Source organism: Manis pentadactyla, chromosome 13 (assembly GCF_030020395.1).
Source record: "Manis pentadactyla isolate mManPen7 chromosome 13, mManPen7.hap1, whole genome shotgun sequence".
Taxonomy (NCBI): domain Eukaryota; kingdom Metazoa; phylum Chordata; class Mammalia; order Pholidota; family Manidae; genus Manis; species Manis pentadactyla.
In genome coordinates, this window is record NC_080031.1 from 33,197,746 (window position 1) to 33,212,036 (window position 14,291).

Sequence of the window (14,291 nt, forward strand, 5' to 3'; positions counted from 1 at the left end):
ATCAAATCCACTTATTTTATTATGGCATTTAGCATATTTTGTTATCATTACTCACAGTTCAAATACCCCACTTGAATTTTAATTTTCTAGAGGTGAAAGATGGTGACCTATTCCTATTTGTTACACAGATATGAACCACCAGGAGCCACTGTTTGGAAACTGAATTGATGGTAAGAAGTCATGGTGCTGAAATGGTGTTCTGAATACTTTTCTCATAGACATTCTGAGAAGTGATAACTAAGTCATGGCCAGGCTACAGTGTAACTCTCTCTGTAAAGCTTAAATTATCTCATATTTAACATTCCCTGAATTCCACATCCAAAAGAGTTCAGGGTGATCAATGTGGTATTTTCTTAAAATAGAGCTAGCTGTTCTCCAAGTCTCCAAAATATAGAGGTGCAGGAAATATTCTGCTGTCAGTTTCTTAAGCTGTCCACTCACACATACACATACAAATTATTTGGAATTGTAGAGTGTTCAGTCTGGAAGAGACATGATCATGACCATGTCAATCTAAAGTCAAACTGAGTTCCAAAAAGGTTAACTTCCTTGTTTATGATCACATAGGGTCTTTATCCACTATTCTGATTTTTATCTTTGTTTCTTCTAGAAAATTTATTGGATTACTATGCTTCTGAAAGTCTTATGGTTTTTCTGAATCCCCTTTTGGAGGCTGGCTAATAAGTCCTATTGTGAGTCTCTGTTTTATTTCTTCATGGCTATGGCAGGGCCATCAGAAAACAGCCCATGATCTTAGTTGATCAGATTCAGGTCAATTAAAAACTTTAATTTTTGTGAGTCTACTATGGGCTAAGCCCTGTGTGCTAGGCACAGGAGAAATTACAGAGATGAATTAGCTCCAACTCTTATTCAAGATTATCTTTCCACCCTCTCCCTTAGTTCTCTTGGTTCTGTTCACATTTTTAGTATATATATTCTCATAAGTTCTATTTTAGTAAAAATCCACTACCCTTTTTTCAGACCTGCCACTAACTCTGATTATGAACTTGAATGTGTTACTGAGAATCTCTCCCTGAGTTCCACCCACTTGGTGGCAGGATGGAAAATGACCAAACATGACTGTTGCCAATAGACAGACTCCAGTGAATTGTTTAAGGATTACCATGAAAACTTTGCCATACAAATTTTGTTGTCAACAATGGAAACACATGGTAGAAACTAATAACTCACTATGCATTAAGTCTTCTACAATTTTCTTTTTTTTTTTTCTGGATAATTATTTTTTATTGAAGGGTAGTTGACACACAGTATTACATTAGTTTCAGGTGTACAACACAGTGATTCAACATTTATATACATGATAATTCTAGGTACCAGCTATCACAATACCAAGTTGTTACAATATTTTGACTATATTCCTTATGCTATACATTACATCCCGGTTACTTACTTATTTTACAATTGGAAGTGTGTATATATATATATATTTTTTTGTTTTGTTTTGTTTTTGTTCTTGTTTTGTTTTGTTTTTTTGATTTGTTTTTTTGTTATTTTTTTGTGAGGGCATCTCTCATATTTACTGATCAAATGGTTGTTAACAACAATAAAATTCTGTATAGGGGGGGTCAATGCTCAATGCACAATCATTAATCCACCCCAAGCCTAATTTTTGTAAGTCTCCCTTCTTCTGAAGCATAACAAACAAGTTCTTACATGGAGTACAAATTCTTACATAGTGAATAAGTTACATAGTGAACAGTACAAGGGCAGTCATCACAGAAGCTTTCGGTTTTGCTCATGCATTATGAACTATAAACAATCAGTTCAAATATGAATATTCATTTGATTTTTATACTTGATTTATATGTGGATACCACATTTTTCTCTTTATTTTTATTATTTTTAATAAAATGCTGAAGTGGTAGGTAGATAAAAGATAAAGGTAGAAAACATAGTTTAGTGTTGTAAGAGAGCAAATGTAGATGATCAGGTGTGTGCCTGTAGACTATGTGTTGATCCAAGCTAGACACGGGCAATAAAACATCCACGTATGCAGAAGATTTCTTTCAGAACAGGGGGGTGAGGTTCTAAGCCTCACCTCTGTTGATCCCCATTTTCTCACCTGATGGCCCCCCTGCGACTGTGCCTGTCTTAGGTTGTTCCTCCCTTGAGGAAACTTACCCGTCTCTGGCTAACCAGTCATCTTCCGGGGCCATACAGGGAAATATTAAGTTGGTAAGTGGGAGAGAAGCCTTATTGTTTGAAAAGGTTAGCTTTTTACTTCTTTGCATATTCATGCCCTGTGGCTTCTATGCCCAGCATTTGTCTTGAGGTGTCTTTACCACTTGGAAGAATTATGATACTGGTAAATTCGATATGTGGCACGAATTCTATTTAAAGGTTGTAAATAGGTAGGAAAAAGAAAAGCTATAGAAGTAGCAGGCAGAAGAAATCCTGGGAAGATTGATTATTTCTTTGACATATCTTCTTGTAGAGTAACTTCAGCATGTATAGGTTAAACTACTAATTAAATTGTGCACACACATTAACATAATAGGAGTACAGTTACCTAACCAAAGCATACCTGTAATTACCAGCCATCTCCAGTGAAACCAAGAAAACCAGTTAGGCACCTTAGGCATTTGTGAAAACTTATCTATGATATGGTGGATATTGTCCAACTGAACTTGAACAGTCTGAGAGAATTCAGACAAATTAAAACAACCCATTCCTGGGGACTGTTCACATTCCATATGTTCTTTTAACAGTAAATAGTCTGTAGTTGTAAGATTTTGCAGTGCTACAATTTGCAATTCTCCTAATTCTTGGTTGAGTTCCAACAGTATAGATCCAGTCAAATTTGTTGTTTTACTGTATGCACAGGCCAGCTTAGATATCTCCTTCTTCATTCCCATGGCAAGTCCAGGAATTGGTGGGATGAGTGCATCTACACCTGTAGCAGTGCGTGGATCTTTGTTGGGGTTTTTTTGATGATCATCTTCTGTCATGAGTCTTCCCGAGAGTGCTGATGTTGGAAGTTCTTTTTCATATCGTCTCTTAGTTCATTTTCAGGGTAGCCAAATTAGGCTTTGATCCTCTGTATAAACACAAACAGACCCTTTGCCTACACTTTTATATGTCCTTTATATCATTGTGTAGAACTCATTTGAGGTCACCACACAGGAACTGTTTTTTTTTTTTATCATTAATCTACACTTACATGACAAATACTTTGTTTACTAGGCTCACCCCTATACCAGGTCCCCCCTATATACCCCTTTACAGTCACTGTCCATCAGCGTAGCAAAATGTTGTAGAATCAATACTTGTCTTCTCTGTGTTGTACAGCCCTCCCCTTTCTCCCACCCCCCCATGGATGCTAATCTTAATACCCCCCTTTTTCTCCCCCGCCTTAGCCCTCCCTACCCACCCATCCTCCCCAGTCCCTTTCCCTTTGGTACCTGTTAGTCCATTCTTGAGTTCTGTGATTCTGCTGCTGTTTTGTTCCTTCAGTTTTTCCTTTGTTCTTATACTCCACAGATGAGTGAAATCATTTGGTATTTCTCTTTCTCCGCTTGGCTTGTTTCACTGAGTATAATACCCTACAGTTCCATCCATGTTGCTGCAAATGGTTGGATTTGCCCTTTTCTTATGGCTGAGTAGTATTCCATTGTGTATCTGTACCACATCTTCTTTATCCATTCATCTATCGATGGACATTTAGGTTGCTTCCAATTCTTAGCTATTGTAAATAGTGCTGCGATAAACATAGAGGTGCATTGGTCTTTCTCATACTTGATTGCTGCATTCTTAGGGTAAATTCCTAGGAGTGCAATTCCTGGGTCAAATGGTATGTCTGTTTTGAGCATTTTGATGTACCTCCATACTGCTTTCCACAATGGTTGAACTAATTTACATTTCCACCAGCAGTGTAGGAGGGTTCCCCTTTCTCCACAGCCTCACCAACATTTGTTGTTGTTTGTCTTTTGGATGGCAGCCATCCTCACTGGTTTGAGGTGATACCTCATTGTAGTTTTAATTTGCATTTCTCTGATAATTAGCGATGTGGAGCATCTTTTCATGTGTCTGTTGGCCATCTGTATTTCTTTTTTGGAGAACCGTCTGTTCAGTTCCTCTACCCATTTTTTAATTGGATTATTTGTTTTTGGTTTGTTGAGGCATGTGAGCTCTTTATATATTCTGGACATCAAGCCTTTATCGGATGTGTCATTTTCAAAGATATTCTCCCATACTGTAGGGTTCCTTTTTGTTCTATTGATGGTGTCTATTGCTGTACAGAAGCTTTTCAGCTTAATATAGTCCCACTTACTCATTTTTGCTGTTGTTTTCCTTGTCTGGGGAGATATGTTCAAGAAGAGGTCACTCATGTTTATGTCTAAGAGGTTTGTGCCTATGTTTTCTTCCAAGAGTTTAATGGTTTCGTGACTTACATTCAGGTCTTTGACCATTTTGAGTTTACTTATGTATATGGGGTTAGACAATGGTCCAGTTTCATTCTCCTACATGTAGCTGTCCAGTTTTGCCAGCACCATCTGTTGAAGAGACTGTCATTTCGCCATTATATGTCCATGGCTCCTTTATCAAATATTAATTGACCATATATGTCTGGGTTAACATCTGGATTCTCTAGTCTGTTCCATTGCTCTGTGGCTCTGTTCTTGTGCCAGTACCAAATTGTCTTGATTACTATGGCTTTATAATAGAGCTTGAAGTTGGGGAGTGAGATTCTCCCTACTTTATTCCTTTTTCTCAGGATTGCTTTGTCTATTCAGGGTCTTTGGTGGTTCCATATGAATTTTTGAATTATTTGTTCCAGTGCATTGAAGAATGTTGCTAGTAGTTTCATAGGGATTGCATCAAATCTGTATATTGCTTTGGGCAGGATGGCCATTTTTACGGTATTAATTCTTCCTAGCCACGAGCATGGGATGAGTTTCCATCTGTTAGTGTCCCCTTTAATTTCTCTTAAGAGTGACTTGTAGTTTTCAGAGTATAAGTCTTTCACTTCTTTGGTTAGGTTTATTCCTAGGTATTTTATTTTTTTTGATGCAATTGTGAATGGAGTCGTTTTCCTGATTTCTCTTTCTGTTGGTTCATTGTTAGTGTATAGGAAAGCCACAGATTTCTGTGTGTTGATTTTGTATCCTGCAACTTTGCTGTATTCCGATATCAGTTCTAGTAGTTTTGGGGTGGAGTCTTTAGGGTTTTTTATGTACAGTATCATGTCATCTGCAAATAGTGACAGTTTAACTTCTTCTTTACCAATCTGGTTTCCTTGTATTTTTTTGTTTTTTCTGATTGCCGTGGCTAGGACCTCCATTACTATGTTAAATAACAGTGGGGAGAGTGGGCATCCCTGTCTAGTTCCCGATCTCAGAGGAAAAGCTTTCAGCTTCTCACTGTTCAATATAATGTTGGCTGTGGGTTTTTAATAGATGGCCTTTATTATGTTGAGGTACTTGCCCTCTATTCCCATTTTGCTGAGAGTTTTTATCATGAATTAATGTTGAACTTTGTCAAATGCTTTTTCAGCATCTATGGAGATGATCATGTGGTTTTTGTCTTTCTTTTTGTTGATGTGGTGGATGATGTTGATGGATTTTCGAATGTTGTGCCATCCTTGCATCCCTGGGATGAGTCCCACTTGGTCATGGTGTACGTTCCTTTTGATGTATTTTTGAATTTGGTTTGCTAATATTTTGTTGAGTATTTTTGCATCTACGTTCATCAGGGATATTGGTCTGTAGTTTTCTTTTTTGGTGGGGTCTTTGCCTGGTTTTGTTATTAGGGTGATTTAGCTTCATAGAATGAGTTTGGGAGTATCCCCTCCTCCTCTATTTTTTGGAAAACTTTAAGGAGAATGAGTATTATGTCTTCCCTGTATGTCTGATAAAATTCTGAGGTAAATCCATCTGGCCCGGGGGTTTTGTTCTTTGGTACTTTTTTGATTACTGCTTCAATTTTGTTGCAGGTAATTGGTCTGTTTAGATTTTCTGTTTCTTTCTGGGTCAGTCTTGGAAGGTTGTATTTTTCTAGGAAGTCGTCCATTTCTCCTAGGTTTCCCAGCTTGTTAGCATATAGGTTTTCATAGTAGTCTCTAATAATTCTTTGTATTTCTGTGGGGTCCGTCGTGATTTTTCCTTTCTTGTTTCTGATACTGTTGATTTGTATTGACTCTCTTTTTTTCTTAATAAGTCTGGCTAGAGGCTTATCTCTTTTGTTTATTTTCTCGAAGAACCAGCTCTTGGTTTCATTGATTTTTGCTATTGTTTTATTCTTCTCAATTTTATTTATTTCTTCTCTGATCTTTATTATGTCCCTCCTTCTGCTGACCTTAGGCCTCGTTTGTTCTTTTTTTTTCCAATTTCGATAATTGTGACATTAGACCATTCATTTGGGCTTGTTCTTCGTTTTTTAAATATGCTTCGATTGCTATATACTTTCCTCTTAAGACTGCTTTTGCTGTGTCCCACAGAAGTTGGGGCTTAGTGTTGTTGTTGTCGTTTGTTTCCATATATTGCTGGATGTCCATTTTGATTTGGTCATTGAACCATTGATTATTTAGGAGCGTGTTGTTTTGCCTCCATGTGTTTGTGAGCCTTTTTGCTTTCTTTGTACAGTTTACTTCTAGTTTTATACCTTTGTGGTCTGAATAGTTGGTTGGTAGGATTTCAATCTTTTGGAATTTATTGAGGCTCTTTTTGTGGCCTAGTATGTGGTCTATTCTGGGGAATGTTCCATGTGCACTTGAGAAGAATGTGTATCCCGTTGCTTTTGGATGTAGAGTTGTGTAGATGTCTATTAGGTCCATCTGTTCTTGTGTGTTGTTCAGTGCCTCTGTGTCCTTACTTATTTTCTGCCTGGTGGATCTGTCCTTTGGAGTGAGTGGTGTGTTGAAGTCTCGTAGAATGAATGTATTGCATTCTATTTCCTCCTTTCGTTCTGTTAATATTTGTTTCAGGTATGTTGGTGCTCCTGTATTGGGTTCATATATATTTATAATGGTTATATCCTCTTGATGGACTGAGCCCTTTATCATTATGTAATGTCCTTCTTTGTCTTTTGTTACTTTGTTTATTTTAAAGTCTGTTTTGTCTGATAACAAGAATTGCAACACCTGCTTTCTTCTCTTTGTTGTTTCCATGAAAAATCTTTTTCCATCCCTTGACTTTAAGTCTGTGCATGTCTTTGTGTTTGAGGTGAGTCTCTTGTAAGCAGCATACGGATGGATCTTTCTTTTTTATCCATTCTATTCTCTGTGTCATTTGATTGGTGCATTCAGTCCATTTACATTTAGGGTGATTATTGATAGGTATGTACTTATTGCCATTGCAGGCTTTAAGTTTGTGGTTACCAAAGGTTTAGGGTTAGCTTCTTTACTATCTTACTATTTAACTTAACTCGCTTGTTGAGCTATTATAAACACAGTCTGATGATTCTTTATTTCTCTTCCTTCTTATTCCTCCTCCTCCCTTCTTCATATGTTGGGTGTTTTGTTCTGTGCTCTTTTTACGAGTGCTCCCATCTAGAGCAGTCCCTGTAGGATGCCCTGAAGAGGTGGTTTTTGGGAGGTAAATTCCCTCAACTTTTGCTTGTCTGATAATTGTTTAATCCCTCCTTCATATTTAAATGATATTCGTGCTGGATACAGTAGTCTTGGTTCGAGGCCCTTCTGTTTCATTGCATTAAGTATATCATGCCATTCTCTTCTGGCCTGTAGGGTTTCTGTTGAGAAGTCTGATGATAGCCTCATGGGTTTTCCTTTGTAGGTATCCTTTTTTTTTTGTCTCTGGCTGCCTTTAATACTTTGTCCTTTTCTTTGATCTTTGCCATTTTAATTATTATGTGTCTTGGTGTTGCCCTCCTTGGATCCCTTGTCATGGGAGTTCTGTGTACCTCTGTGGTCTGAGAGGCCATTTCTTCCCCTAGTTTGGGGAAGTTTTCGGCAATTATTTCTTGAAATACACTTTCTATCCCTTTTTCTGTCTCTTTTCCTTCTGGTATTCCTATAATGCGTATATTATTCCTTTTTGATTGGTCACTCAGCTCTCTTAAAATTCTTTCATTCCTGGAGATCCTTTTATCTCTCTCTGCATCAGCTTCTCTGCGTTCCTGTTCTCTGTTTTCTGTTCCATTAATGGTCTCTTGCATCTCGTCCATTCTGTTTTGAAGTCCTTCCAGAGCTTGTTTTATTTCTGTATTCTCCTTCCTTAGTTCTTGCTTATTTCTCTGCATGTCCATCAGCATGGTTATGACTTTTGTTTTGAATTCTTTTTCAGGAAGACTGGCTAAATCTATCTCCCCAGGTTCCTTCTCAGGGGAAGATGTAGCAGATGCCGAAGCTGTCTGGGTTAGTCTTGTCTGGATCATATTTTTTTGCCTTTTCATGTTGACAGGTGCTATTGACTGTCAGCTGGGAGGGCCAAACTTTTCACTTACTACTGGCCTTTCTTTACTGGGGCAACTGCGACCCCTAGTGGCTTGTTTTGGGTAGTTGCGTGTAGGCTGGATCTTTGGGTCTTGCCTGGCCGGAATTGAGGAATTTCCCTTTCTGTGCGTGTGGTTTGCCTTAGGCTACTTCTCTGCTTTCGTATGCCCGGAGGGGTAATGGACGTGGAGGTGCTGTTTGGCTGTTTACCTCCGTGAGGGGTCTCAGAGCAGTTCCCCAGGGGGTTAGTGCACCCGGTTTTCCCTGTAATTTCCCGCTACTGGACTGTGACCTGTGTTGTTTCCGTCTAGCTGTTAAGTCCCTGTCCCTTTAAGACTTTCAAAAAGCCCCCGCTTTTCTTTGTCACAGGGGCATCAGCTTCGGCACCCGCTCAGAGGTCTTGCTGCCCTGTTTCCCTAGTATCCAGGGCCCCCCGCGCATGCACTGTGTCTCTGCTCTGGTGCTGGTGGCTGGGGCTGGGTGTTCGGCAGTCCTGGGCTCCGTCTCCCTCCCGCTCTGCCTATTCTCCCGCCGGGATCTGGGGGGAGGGGTGCTTGGGTCCCACTGGGCTGGGGCTTATATCTTACCCCTTTCACCAGACGCTGGGTTCTCGCTTGTGTAGTTGTAGTCTGGCTGTTGTCCTGTGTCTTCTGGTCTCTCTTTTAGGATTAGTTGTATTTGTTGTATTTTCAAAAATATGTATGTTTTTGGGAGGAGATTCCCATTGTCCTACTCACGCTGCCATGTTGGCTCTGCCTCTACAATTTTCTAAAGAGAAATGAGTATATGTTCATTTCAACATTACCTCTTTTAAAAAAACTATATTCGTGGCCCTATGACTAGTAGGTAGGTAGAACTTTCTTTCATTTCCTACTTCTCTCTTTCAAGTTTTTCTGAAGCCATGCAACCTGTTGGTCTCTTCACTTTGTGATATAGTGGTAAGAAATGTAGGAAAAATTATGTTATCCATCATCAATTAGCCACTTTACTGCTCTGGGACTCATTAGTGTCTATTACAAAAAGGAGAATCATATACTTAACCAAAACAAGATTTAGGGTGAAGTGATATGGAGACCTTCCCATTCAAAGATCCTTGGCATTCAAAGGAGATGAATATTTTGGATGCAAGACCCCTTAGCTTCTGATTTTTTTCCCTATTTCAATCTCTAATCCATAAACCATTCTTAAGGATCATGTGCTTAGGTCTCTGCTATATTTCAGCTCTGTTCAATGTGCTGACATACAAGTAGGCAAACAACGGCCTAGATCTGCCTCTGTGTCTTTCTCTCTGATTTTCCTTGCCCCTTTTCAGGATGTTTTTTTGTTTCTCCTTGAAGTTGCCCAGAACACTGCTCTCATATCAGGCATATTGAAGACATAGCAAAGGAAGCAGTGGCAAAATTCTGTTTAATAGTCTCTTTTCTGACTCCTGTATGGTTGTAGGGGATAATTCTAGATCTGAGAGGAACATGATTTCACATTCTCTGGTGCTTGCAGTGTGTTGACCCAGATGCCTTAGAAACATGGAAGGGAAGACTGAGGAATTGCTTCCCAGTCAACACGTTGCTGAACAGCAAAAGGAACAGAACTTTTAAGACCCCCACAGAATTCCCCCAGGAAGTTTATTAATGCCCTAAAATTCCAAACATGCTTCATTGACCCTGGGCCGCTGAGCTTTTCAACCAGTGGCAGGTGGTCTGGAGTTTGTATGTTTTCTATCAACTGGAAGAGTAGCCTGAGGTAAAGATGAATGGACAGTGAGTACAGAAGAATTAATTAAAAATGCTGAGTTTGAGAAGAGCACATCACAGTTTTGGTAGTTATTTCAGAGGCACTTTGTTGAAGAAGTACTAATCCATTGAGGATGGGAGGAGAAAGTCACCTTGATAAAATGTGGGTTTCGTGTCCCTGTGCTTCCCGTGTCACTGTTCTTTTCTTTCCTTGGGGCCAGAATGTCTGCCCTGTGGCTCATTTTTGAATCTTAATTGGTTGTCAAATAAATCCTCGAAAGGTGCTACTGATGAGGGGCTTGTGCTAGAATCAGATTTGTGTGTATGTCTTTGTATTTTTTTCAGAGCACTTTCACTTTATCTTATTCACCTTTTGCAACAACCCTATGAACTATTTTTATCTCTAAAGATGTGGAAACTATTGCTCATAAGATTATTTACACCAGATCACCCTGTCATGAATTTAAATTCTGAGGCACACTGTGTCATCTCCCTCTTTGGACTACTTTGAGGGTAGTTTTCATTTTAGAGGCGACACTAAGCCTCAGAATAAGGTGGTAGCTTTGGAAAAGTGAGGAACAAGCCAGCACACCTCTTCAAATGGCTTCAGGCGTCAGCTGACCACCCTGTCCTCCACTTCCTGCAGCTAGCTGGCTTTGCCCACTTACTCTCCATAAGATTTACTCAGTTATGGAGGCAGAATTTGATCCACAATTTGGAGCCACTGTCGTCACTGATGCAAGTCTTTGAGGCAGTTTGGGAACTTAAATCCATTTGTCAGTGATGGCAAATGGATTTTAACTCCTGGCCATCTCAGATAGATTATTACTAGTGGCCACCTCCTCGAAAAGGACGCTAAGATCATCTACAAGCTCAGTAGAAACAGATCATGATTCATCATTTATGTCTACATGACCTCTGTGTGGAGGAAGCAGTAAGATTCCTGCAGTGGAGCTGTCATTCTTCACAGATACCGACATGGCAGATTAACCTTAGAATGGCTCCCAGAGATCATTTGTTCCAATCTCCTCATTTCACAAATTAGGGAACCAAGACATAGGGAAGTGAGCCTCATCTCAATCTCCCTGCACTGGCACGGTGCCACTTGAAGGCAAAGCACAATTTTGACCTAATATTCAAGTTTGATGCCTTGACTTCATGCAGAAAGTGCTAGCAACTCTACAAGGAGGCCATATTCTGCCCCCTTCATAGTCCCTTTGAAGATAGCTTTCTCAGCTTTCCATACTTCTGGCATCCAGCTGTCTGGAACTTCTTTGCCTTTTCCCCTGTCACCTCTTTGGCCACCTGAGCCTGCCTTATGTCCTGTGCCTCACGGTGCTGACTTTTCCTTCCCCCCATCTCATCTTCATCAAAACCAATCTATTTTATATCTCTCATTATTAGGTCTTTGTGTCACACACAAATATATTAAAAGATAAATGATACTTATTCCTCCTGTGGGCTAATTGGATTATGCAAATGGGATTCTTAGAGACACAATGTCTTAATCCCAAGAGAAAAATCCCAAATCATAGGAATTTAGAGTACCAGGGGAGGCTAGTGCTTGTGGGACATGAGATATTTTGGTAAAAACCTCTTCAGCAGCAGTCACCAGGTCAGGGCCAGTCCTGATTGTATAAAATATATTAACATATTTTAGTACCTCACGTTCATTGTCCCTCCCAACTCGTGCATTCCCTTGCTTTTGTATGGCTCAGGATGACTCTTGATAGTTGTCCACGTTTTATAGCTATAGAGACCAAAGGCATGCAGGAACGATGGCATGCTTTAAGTCTCTCGGACAAATGCGGCAGAGCTGGGATGAATGGTGGCAGCCTGCAGCCCCACAGCAGCCCCTCCCTGCTCCTTAGCCCACAGAGCTACCCTGCTGTTCCTCCTCCTCTGCCACAAACCGTCTTTCTTGTCACTGCTTTATACAGGATCAGCACGCTTCAATAGGATCTGAAGAGGTTGTGTTCCCAATAATGATATTTGCTTGCAAACCTACAGTGACTCTTTAGTGGATAAATATTGCATCCAATCTAAACTCTTCTCCTTTATTTAGTCTCAGACAAAGCTTCCTTTGATCATGACGATGTGGGATTAAAACATAACCATTTATCTGGTAGTAGGAACACACAGTCGGAATGAACAGGCACTGTGCTACCCTGTCAACCATCTGGGCTCAGATCAGACCAGGCTGGTTGTCTTGAGAAATGTTGTGTTACATTCCTGTATCTATGACTATGGTAGGGTGTGTGTTTTGTTCAGGCATCACAGCTCTTGAGTTTTGTCAAAGACTGTAGTCACAGCACTACATACCATAAAGCTTTATTTTCATAGAAGACGCTATGGGAATGGATAGGCTCTGCTAATATTAAATCTTCACAAGTCATCTGAGGGGTATATTTGGAACCAAAAGGTACCACTTTAAGTTTACAAGGTAGGTACATACATAAGAAGATGTGTAATGCCTTCAACTGGCCTTTAAGATCCCTAAATAATCATATTTAGCATTATCTTCAATATGCCGCACCCTAATAGAAACTGTTTACACACATATTTCTAATTCAGATAGCAGTACACCACAAGTCAGATATATTATATCTGTTTAAAAGATGAGGAACCCAAGGCTTAGGGATGTTACCTTCACCAAAGTTGCTTGTCACCCATCAAAGATAAATTCAGGAGTTGAACCCAGTTCTCTCTGACTCAAAACTCTCTGCCTTTTAAATACTAAACCACTCTGACTTTTCTAATCTGTATGAAATACGTGTAATTCCAACCAATTAAGAGACCAAAAGGGATGCTAGAGATAATTTCCTGTATTACATTTTAAAGACTCAATTAGTCTTCTTCAGCACTATATGGGCCAGGATGAGCTGTGAAACATAAACAGTGGTTAGCAAGGCTGAACTAAGGAGAAAATAAGGCAAATGTTACTCATGATGAAACCTGAGTAACAAGGGGAAGGTCACTCTTGCTTCACAGTAACCCATCCTGTCACCATGCCTGGGACTTTCATAAAATTACTGACTATCAGAACTAGAAGAAACCTTAGATATCATCCATTTTTTTAAAGTGAGGAAGCTAGACTCTGATTTGCAAAGGGATATCCCAAGATCTCAAAACTACTTAGTGCACAAACAAAAAGTCATGGCTTAATGCGTATACAACTTTAAGGTTTTTCAGGGTCCTGCTTAAAAATTCAAGATCCTAAGGTAAGCATTGACAGTAGATTTCGTCGTCTGCCAGCTCAGAGTCACAGGGAGTAGCTGTCTGAATTATTATGTTGACAAGATCAGAGGCTGCTCCTAAGAATCAGTGGGAAAAAGTGCCATCATTCTTCGCTGCTGTTCGCTTTACCTACAGGAAGTGGACTTTACTAGCACATGTACTATGTAATACACGTCTGGTTTAAGATATGAAAAGCACCCTAATTCCTTATCAGCGGAAGGGGAAAGGCTAGCCCTAGCGTCAGAACACCCGCTCTCAGGTCCTGACTGAGCTGCGTCCTTGGGTGAATCACTCAATGTCCCTAAACCTTAGTTTCCTGATATTTACTAAAAGGATTAATTATAGCTGCTTCACCTACCTCATATGATATCCGCAATTAAAAATAGGTAGAACTTGAGGACATATGTTGTAAATAGGAACTACTCTTCAAAGTTGAGGGCCAAGAAATTACCAGGCCCACAGAGGAGAGAAAAGTAGGTCAAATTGAAGGCAGGAAGGTATTACTGTCATTCTCTTTGGAGCTAGTTATGTTGCCAGAATCTACCTGAAGTGCAAGTTTCTCCAAGAAGGGACAAGTCATTTTTTGGCATTAGAGTGAAGATTTTAGCCCTGCTGAGCACCCTCTGAGCTTGATCTGATCAAACAGTGGAAAAAATGGGGCTTTTGGAGAGGCTTTATTAACCTTTCAGGTTCCTGGGGTTCTTTTCAGTAGAGACCCTAATTTCCTCAGGAAACTGACATTTTTACTCTTTTCCCACACCAAGGGTGGTGCGGCTGGAATTCTCTGTAATAATGCTTTAACCAGAATGAGTGCACGCTCCGCTTCCGCCTGGCTGTCCGAGCCCTCTGGCCTTGCACTGGCCTTCCTCACACATCTCCCCTTTGGTCCCTGTTCCCCAGCCAGACTCTTTCCA